Genomic DNA, 10,177 nt, shown 5'->3' on the forward strand with positions numbered 1-10,177 from the left:
TTTCTGGCCCATCATATTGAATGTTATATATTGAACCCAGACTTGGACCACACACCCACTCCACTGAATAGCAGGCTAGTGATTGCTAGCCACTGATTCCTTCCAAACCACTCATTGTTGAATTTGCGATTTCCAAGTTGTTGTGTAATGTTTATGTCCAATGGCCGATGAGCACCGATACGTTTTATCTATAATTTCTCTTCATATGACAAGGATTTGCCAGTAGATTGTCGACTTGATTCATGATGATGACTGCTAGCTTGCTAGCTAAGATTTTGAAAGTATGATGTTGACATGATCAGTCCATTCAAAGCTACGGTAGATATAACATGATTTGTCATTTTAACTGAATTTCCAAGCTCTACTTGTAGATTTTGCAGTGACGTTGTGTCCCCATGAGTGACAGAACACTGAGCCAATCACGGCACAACTAAAGAACATTACCAAACCCTACGCTCCATATTTTCAGCTGACTGCCCCAGCTGAAACACCTGCATTTTGGAGCTGCCTTACTCAAGAAAGCAAAAAAGAGATGCGGCTTTATTAACTCAATGATTTATTTTTACATTGTTTGCAAACTGATATGTGACACGTATTAATGTCAAAATAACATGCAAAACAGGCACACACAAAAAATATATATTGTTTTATTTTATTTTTTAGCTAAACAGGTGGGGCTCAAAACAGGTCAACACTGATCTTCCCCAAACTTGAAACTCATGTTCTGCGTATGTATACCAGTTATGTTCTACACCCGTTGTAAAGCGGATTAATGTGCTTAATTTTAAGAAGTTATTTGGCCACTTTATTTGTGATACAAACCAAAAATCCAATAAAAAAATCTAAACATATAGCCCTATGTGCTAGGCTACATGAGGTGTGTGAATATGATTTGGAAAAGGTCTGCAAAAAAAGGAATGCATTGTTTCTTGCCTTATGCTGGGCATCATTCACAAGTGATAATATATCATTCAAAAGTGATAGGCTAATATTGTTACCCATCAGACTATTCTTGATTTAATCTTGTCTTTACATATACTAAATAATATGTGTGAAATTTGTTTTGATTTAGGAATAGACAATTATCATGCACCTGTCTCGAAACAGGGGCAAGTGAAAAAAATACATTTCATCTATGCACGTAAATAGCAAATGGAGGACGCTTTTCCCATAGTTCATTTCCATAAATCTTCTTAAGGCTAAGGGGCAGTATCCTGAATTTCCGGCTGACTGACGTGCCCAAAGTAAACTGCCTGTTACTCAGGCCCAGAAGCTAGGATATGCATATTGGTAGCATTGGATAGAAAACACTCTGAAGTTTCTAAAATTGTTAAAATAATGTCTGTGAGTGTAACAGAACTGATATGGGAGGCAAAAACCGGAGGAAAATCCATCCGGAAATTAAGTCTTTTCAATGCAAGCCTATGGGATATACAAAAAAATAGCTCCCAAACTGCAGTTCCTATGGCTTCCACTAGATGTCAAAAGTCTTCATACAGGGTTTCAGGCTTGTTTCTTGAAAAATGAACAAGTAGTTGTAGTTTATCCAAGGCGTTCTCATCTGGAAAGGTAGGCTTTTGGCGCGCGTGAATTAGGGCGGGCTCTTTGTTATTTTCCTTTTCTATTGAACACCGTTCTTTCTGTCTGAAATATTATCATTTATTTACACATTAGGGTACCTGAGGATTGATTAGAAACATTGTTTGACTTGATTGGATGAAGTTTACCGGTAGCTTTTTGGATTCCTTTGTATGCATGTTGAAGGAGTGGATTACTGAAATCAATAGCGCCAACTAAACAGACTTTTTTGGATATAAAGAAGGACTTTATCGAACAAAACGAACATTCATTGTGTAGCTGGGACCCTTGGGATTTCAAACAGAGGAAGATCTTCAAAGGTAAGTGATTTATTTTATCGCTATTTGTGATTTTTTTCAAGTCTGTGCTGGTTGAAAAAGTATTTTGATGTGGGGCGCTGTCCTCAGATAATCGCATGGTATGCTTTCGCCATAAAGCCTTTTTGAAATCTGACAAAGCGGTTGGATTAACAAGAAGTTAAGCTTTTAAATGATGTAAGACACTTGTATGTTCATGAATGTTTAATATTACGATTTTGTAATTTGAATTTGGTGCGCTCCAATTTCACTGGATGTTGTCGAATTTGATCCCGTTAGCGGGATCCGATCCCGAAGAGGATTTCCATAACAGACAGGTGGGCTATACTCATGTTGTAAAGAGAGGAAATGTGCTTAATGTTAGGAATGTTGAGAAATAAATATAGTATGCCTATCCTAAGAAAGCTGATGGGATCCACCTCTTTTTAATAGAGGCCATCACTATGTTTTCTCACGCAATTGCATAGCCTATAGAAATGCTGCGCAACATGAGCTCATGGGCTCTCGTGAAGTGTTTGATTAGATTTTTGATTACATTTGCATCGATGTCAGAGTGATGAGAGGGACAATAGAGTGCTGAGTACCAGGCAGTTAGCAAGGTTGGTAGGCTACACATCAGCAGCATCAGAGCTTGGAGAAGACTAGTTACCGTAACTAAATGGTCATGTGGAATTTGACTGCCTTCATGACTCGTGACCACCGGTGTGGCAGTAATACGGTCACCATAACAGCCCAACCGTGCATATATATCCTCCAAACACCGGCTTTCGAGGGCATTATCATTTTTATACAACGGGTGTGTCAAGGCTCAGGAGAAGACCCAGATGCAGACAGTTTCAAAGTAACAAAAGTTTATTACAAAAACAGGGGGGAAGGCAAACGTCAGGTCAAGGGCAGGCAGAAGTCAGTAATCCAGAGTAGAGTCCGAAAAGTACTGAATGGCAGGCTCGGGGTCAGGGCAGGCAGAGGTCAGTAATCCAGGTTGGTGTGACAAGGTACAGAACGGCAGGCAGGCTCAGGGTCAGGGCAGTCAGAATGGTCAAAACCGGGAAAACAGGAACTAGAGAAAGACAGGAGCATGGGAAAAACGCTGGTAGGCTTGACGAAATAAAACGAACTGGCAACAGACAAACAGAAAACACAGGTATAAATACACTGGGGATAATGGGGAAGATGGGCGACACCTGGAGGGAGGTGGAGACAAGCACAAAGACAGGTGAAACAGATCAGGGTGTGACAGGGTTACCAACATATTCAAATAATGATTGACATATTTTCATTAAAAACCTTATTTTAATAAATGTATTCATACTATTTCATCCTTCCACAAGATATAGTCCCAACACAAATCTAGGGTTGCTACCCAAGCCGGCTGGTCATTCGTTCTATTGGTTCAGTTGCCAGAGACGCGACCCAGTCGTTCAGTCTTTTTGTTCTGTATCTATGGGCGCGACCCAGTCGTTCGTTCTAAATGGTCCATTGCCATACTGGCTGGCAACTTTCTTATCCCTTGCTTGCTAGCTAGCCAACTACAGCTAACTTACAGTCACATGCAGCTAGAATAACAGCAAAGTAGCTGCATTTGCATTTGTTTAAGCTGTTTTCTAGTGACATTTATTTGGATGCATCCATAACAATGAGCTAATGAGGCGTGATATCGCATAGCATAGAAAATGGCATAGGGCACTTGTTCAGAGGAGCTAGCCAACACAATCACTTCAAACTGAAGCTGGAAAGACTGCAAACTAGCTGCACTTTGTTTTGTTTTTACCTTTTTTCAATTGACATTTCATTTCTTTGTATATATCCAAAACATTATGCCATCTGATTCATGATTTTGACTGGCTGAGAAACGCTGCCTGTCTGTCTCGTCCCGACTCCCAACACGTTCATTACTATGGGACAGCTAGAGATCGAATTTGAATATTGAAACAATGTTGCAATGTCGGAGAGACTGACAGAAATGTTTATACAAATCTCATCTTTTGAAAACGAAATGTTAGTGTAAAGGAAATGTGAGAAAGTCTAGATGCTTTTTATAGTGGAGATCAAGTTTATAAATTGCTTGGCTGGGCTAATGAGAAGCGTGGATTGTGCAGTCAGAGTAAATGGTAATTTTAACATCATAGATTTAGCCGGTGGTAACTTGTGGAATAGACACCGGCTGGAATGCGGTTTTAACCAATCAGCATTCAGGATTAGACCCACCCATGGTATAAATATCAAATAACCTGACAATGATCCACATCATATAGGTAGACAAGTAATGTTAGTGTGTTATGCAGAAAAACACAACTATCCTTTTTTTAGGATGCAAACCAGTAATATCACTGTTGATCCATCCTGTTCTGATCTAATGAGATAGCTGTAGGATTTTGTACGACCTAGAATTGAGGCCTTTCCCAGTCATGAAGGACGAAGCTAGGCCCCTCTTGGTTCTCTTTGGCGAAGACTGAACTCAAGTTAGGGGTTATATGTCAGACTCTCTTATACCCCTTTGCCCAACATGTTATACCCCTTTTAAAGCTGCTAATAACTTGCATCATTATTATAGGGCTGTGAAACCCACAGCCCAATGACTTCAGACTGAGCATTTCTCACTGGAAATTGCTGCTGACATTGAACATAGCGTAGGGTTAGGGTATTTAATTAATTTCAGACTCTCCTATTCCATTATTCTCAACATATTATACCCATAGGTTGTAAATAAACCGTTTTTAAGCTGATATAACTTGTGTCATTATTATAGGGCTGTGAAATCCACAGTCGAATGGCTTCAGACTGAGCATTTCTCACAATTTATTTCCGGAGAGCAATTTCCATTTTATAACAGCTAGTGTCCATTTATTTACAGTAGTGTGTTGATTAATTATTGCTTTCTTCAGGGGAAATACAGAATATGTATAAAAATGCAAAATATAAGCATGTTAATCATTACTGAAACATGCAAACTACAAACATTTAACCAGTTAAAGACAATGAATACATGACTACTAGATACAAATATTTTATAAAAAATAATTCATACAAAAGTCAAGAGTTGGCTATAACATGAGTAGTAACAAAGTGAGTGTGTTTATATGTGTGTAAGTGTTTGTGTGTAATAATTTCCCATCATAAAAATGGATCCCCATTCCCCAATAAAATACCTTCATCGATACCACAAAAATATTTAATAAAAATCTTTTTTTTTCTCCAATCTGGAAAACCTCATAAAATGCATTATGAAACAAATTGTGTAATGTACATGAAAAAGTGGAGCCTTGAATTAAATGCATTATGAATAAAATTGTGTAGGTCTACTGTTGCCTACATAAAAAAATGACATTTCTGTCTACAAGTGCACCAGTATCACAAAGTATTAAGCAAAAACAGGCATAGAAAACAGTATTGGGTGTAATAAAATAAAAAACTCGTAAGGCTACTATTATAATTATTTCTGTGACAACCTGGTTGATTAACAATATTGGGTTGTTAACACATTTTTATATAAATAATGTGGGACACACAAAAAAGGCAGTGTAGAAGAACACCATTGCTCTAATAACTTTCAAAAGATTGTTCTGAAGTTTGCCCCCCAAAAATGTATTTTCCTCAGAATGAAGTCGCGCAAAAATGTGTGTCTTTTCACAAGAATTAAGCCACACAAAAAACAAACAAAATGCACGAAATCTGCTGAAATACGTTTTTGTACATATTTGCACAAATTGAGTGTGCGATTGTATTGCCCTGTTTGTGGGAGGGACGTCTGAAATCTGCCGACCCGCTCTACGGAACCGCTATAATTTTTTTTATTTTTAGACCTTATAGCCAGAACCACCAGCTAACCAGCTAATTAGCTACAAGCTATTTAGTCATTGTTAGCCACTGCTAGCGGCCTTTACCTTCTGCACAGATACCGGCCCTTTTTTAGCCTGGATAATACTCGCCAGCCTACCAGTATCGGACTGTTTCTCCACTACAACGCCGGATTCCTGCCATAAACCCTGGACCATTACCCCTGATCTTCACAGCTAGCTAGCTGCCACCGAGTGACCCAGTACCGAAGCTATACCTGAGCCAGGCTAGGCCCACCTCCCGGCCTACACAGCTGTTCACCCGGACTCCACCCAAACACAGCTAGAATCTACTACTCCACCGGATCCTTGCCGTAAGCTCTGGACCTTGGCACCGGACCACCGCTGCTACCAAGTGGCTATAGTGGCTAATGCCCCTGTCCCGAAGCTAGCACCAGTTAGCCGTGAGCCAGGCGCATCTCCCGGCTAGCAAACTAAATCACTACAACTACAATACCTCTTTCGCCATCTGGCTTGGATCCTTTGTCAACACGGGGCCCCGCCTCACCACCACAACTGGTCTGCCGACGAATACTGCATCCGCTGTGCCTTCAACCGGCCTCCGTCGGACGTCAGAGCATACCCTTCTACTTGCCCCGGGCTGCTAACTTTAAACGCTGTGTCGCCCGCGTGCTAGCGTAGTAGCGACTACTTCGCGGCTTCCCTGTTCCGTCTTTTGCTGTCCCCTGGACCCTATGATCACTTGGCTACATAGCTGATGCCTGCTGGACTGTCCATTAATCACGGTACTCCATTCTGTTTATAATTTGTTTATCTGTCAGCCCCAGCCGCGAACTCAGGCCCTGTGTGTAGTTAACCGACCCTCTCTGCCCATTCATCACCATTTTACCTGATGTTGTTGTTTTAGCTGATTAGCTGTTGTTGTCTTACCTGTTGTTGTCTTAGCTAGCTCTCCCAATCAACACCTGAGATTGCTTTATGCCTCGTTTTATGTCTCTCTCAAATGTCAATATGCCTTGTATACTGTTGTTTAGGTTAGTTATCATTGTTTTAGTTTACAATGGAGCCCCTAGTTCCACTCATCATACATCTGATACCTCCTTTGTCCCACCTCACGCACATGCGGTGACCTCACCCATTATAACCAGCATGTCCAGAGATGCATCCTCTCTTATCATCACTCAGTGCCTGGGCTTACCTTCGCTGTACCCGCACCCCACCATACCCCTGTCTGCACATTATGCCCTGAATCTATTCTACCACGCCCAGAAATCTGCTCCTTTTATTCTTTGTCCCCAACGCTCTAGACGACCAGTTTTGATAGCCTTTAGCCGTACCCTCATCCTAGTCCTCCTCTGTTCCTCTGGTGATGTGGAGGTAAACCCAGGCCCTGCGTGTCCCCAGGCACCCTCATTTGTTGACTTCTGTGATCGAAAAAGCCTTGGTTTCATGCATGTTAACATCAGAAGCCTCCTCCCTAAGTTTATTTTATTCACTGCTTTCGCACACTCCGCCAACCCTGATGTCCTTGCCGTGTCTGAATCCTGGCTTAGGAAGGCCACCAAAAATTCTGAGATTTCCATACCCAACTACAACATTGTCCGTCAAGATAGAACTGCCAAAGGGGGAGGAGTTGCAATCTACTGCAGAGATAGCCTGCAAAGTTCTGTCATAATTTACAGGTCTATACCCAAACAGTTCGAACTTCTAATTTTAAAAATGAATCTCTCCAGAAATAAGTCTCTCACTGTTGCCACCTGTTATCGACCCCCCCTCCGCTCCCAGCTGTGCCCTGGACACCATATGTGAATTGATCGCCTCCTATCTAGCTTCATTTACATTTACATTTACGTCATTTAGCAAACGCTCTTATCCAGAGCGACTTACAAATTGGAGAGTTCATTCTGTTAGGTGACCTAAACTGGGATATGCTTAACACCCCGGCAGTCCTACAATCTAAGCTAGATGCCCTCAATCTCACACAAATCATCAAGGATCCCACCAGGTACAACCCTAAATCCGTAAACATGGGCACCCTCATAGACATTATCCTGACCAACTTGCCCTCCAAATAAACCTCTGCTGTTTTCAATCAGGATCTCAGCGATCACTGCCTCATTGCTTGTATCCGCTATGGGTCCGCGGTCAAACAACCACCCCTCATCACTGTCAAACGCTCCCTAAAACACTTCTGCGAGCAGGCCTTTCTAATCGTCCTGGCCCAGGTATCCTGGAAGGATAATGACCTCATCCCGTCAGTCGAGGATGCCTAGTCGTTCTTTAAAAGTAATTTCCTCTCTTAGATAAGCATGCCCCTTTCAAAAAATGCTGAACTAAGAACAGATATAGCCCTTGGTTCACTCCAGACCTGACTGCCCTTGACCAGCACAAAAACATCCTGTGGCGGACTGCAAAAGCATCGAATAGTCCCCGCGATATGCAACTGTTCAGGGAAGTCAGGAACCAATACACGCAGTCAGTCAGGAAGGCAAAGGCTAGCTTTTTCAAGCAGAAATTTGCATCATGTAGCTCTAACTCCTGTAAAGTCCATGGAGAACAAGAGCACCTCCTCCCAGCTGCCCACTGCACTGAGGCTAGGTAACACGGTCACCACCGATAAATCGTTGATAATCGAATATTTCAATAAGCATTTCTCTATGGCTGGCCATGCCTTCCTCCTGGCTACTCCAACCCCGGCCAACAGCTCCGCCCCCCCCCCGCAGCTACTCGCCCGAGCCTCCCCAGCTTCTCCTTCACCCAAATTCAGATAGCAGATGTTCTGAAAGAGCTGCAAAACCTGGACCCGTACAAATCAGCTGGGCTAGACAATCTGGAGCCTCTCTTTCTGAAACTATCCGCCGCCATTGTTGCAACCCCTATTACCAGCCTGTTCAACCTCTCTTTTGTATCGTCTGAGATCCCTAAAGGTTGGAAAGCTGCCACGGTCATCCCTCTCTTCAAAGGGGGTGACACTCTAGACCCAAACTGCTATAGACCTATATCTATCCTGCCCTGCCTCTCTAAAGTCTTCAAAAGCCAAGTTAATAAACAGATCACTGACCATTTCGAATCCCACCGTACCTTCTCCGCTGTGCAATCCGGTTTCCGAGCCGGTCACGGGTGCACCTCAGCCACGCTCAAGGTACTAAATGATATCATAACCACCATCAATAAAAGACAGTACTGTGCAGCCGTCTTCATCAACCTGGCCAAGACTTTCGACTGTGTCAATCACCGTATTCTTATCGGCAGACTCAATAGCCTTGGTTTCTCTAATGACTGCCTCGCCTGGTTCACCAACTACTTTGCAGACAGAGTTCAGTGTGTCAAATCGGAGGGCCTGTTGTCCGGACCTCTGGCAGTCTCTATGGGGGTACCACAGGGTTCAATTCTCGGGCCGACTCTTTTCTCTGTATATATCAATGATGTCGCTGTTGCTGCAGGTGATTCCCTGATCCACCTCTACGCAGACGACACTGTGCTAACTAACCTCCAAACGAGCTTCAATGCCATACAACACTACTTCCGTGGCCTCCAACTGCTCTTAAACGCTAGTAAAACTAAATGTATGCTTTTCAACCGTTTGCTGCCCGCACCCGCCCGCCCGACTAGCATCCCCACCCTGGACGGTTCTGACCTAGAATATGTGGACAACTATAAATACCTAGGTGTCTAGATAGACTGTAAACTCTCCTTCCAGACTCATATTAAACATCTCCAATCCAAAATCAAATCTAGAATCGGCTTTCTATATCGCAACAAAGCCTCCTTTACTCACGCCGCCAAACTTACCTTAGTAAAACTGACTATCCTACCAATCCTCGACTTCGGCGATGTCATCTACAAAATAGCTTCCACTACTCTACTCAGCAAACTGGATGCAGTCTATCACAGTGCCATCCGTTTTTTTTACCAAATCACCTTATACCACCCACCACTACGACCTGTATGCTCTAGTCGGCTGGCCCTTGCTACATATTCGTCGCCAGACCCACTGGCTCCAGGTCATCTATAAGTCTATGCTAGGTAAAGCTCCGTCTTATCTCAGTTCACTGGTCACGATAACAACACCCACCCGTAGCACACGTTCCAGCAGGTATATCTCACTGATCATCCCCAAAGCCAACACCTCATTTGGCCGCCTTTCCTTCCAGTTCTCTGCTGCCAGTGACTGGAACGAATTGCAAAAATCGCTGAAACTGGTGACTTATATTTCCCTCACCAACTTTAAACATCAGCTATCTGAGCAGCTAACTGATCGCTGCAGCTGTATATGGTCCATCTGTAAATAGCCCACCCAATCTACCTACCTCATCCCCATACTGTTTTTATTTACTTTTCTACTCTTTGCACACCAGTATCTCTACTTGCACATCATCATCTGCTCATTTATCACTCGTGTTAATCTGCTAAATTGTAATTCTCCGCTACTATGGCCTATTTATTGCCTACCTCCTCATGCCTTTTGCACACACTGTATATAGA

Source organism: Salmo salar, chromosome 06 (genome assembly GCF_965601325.2).
Source record: "Salmo salar chromosome 06, fSalSal1, whole genome shotgun sequence".
Lineage (NCBI taxonomy): Eukaryota > Metazoa > Chordata > Actinopteri > Salmoniformes > Salmonidae > Salmo > Salmo salar.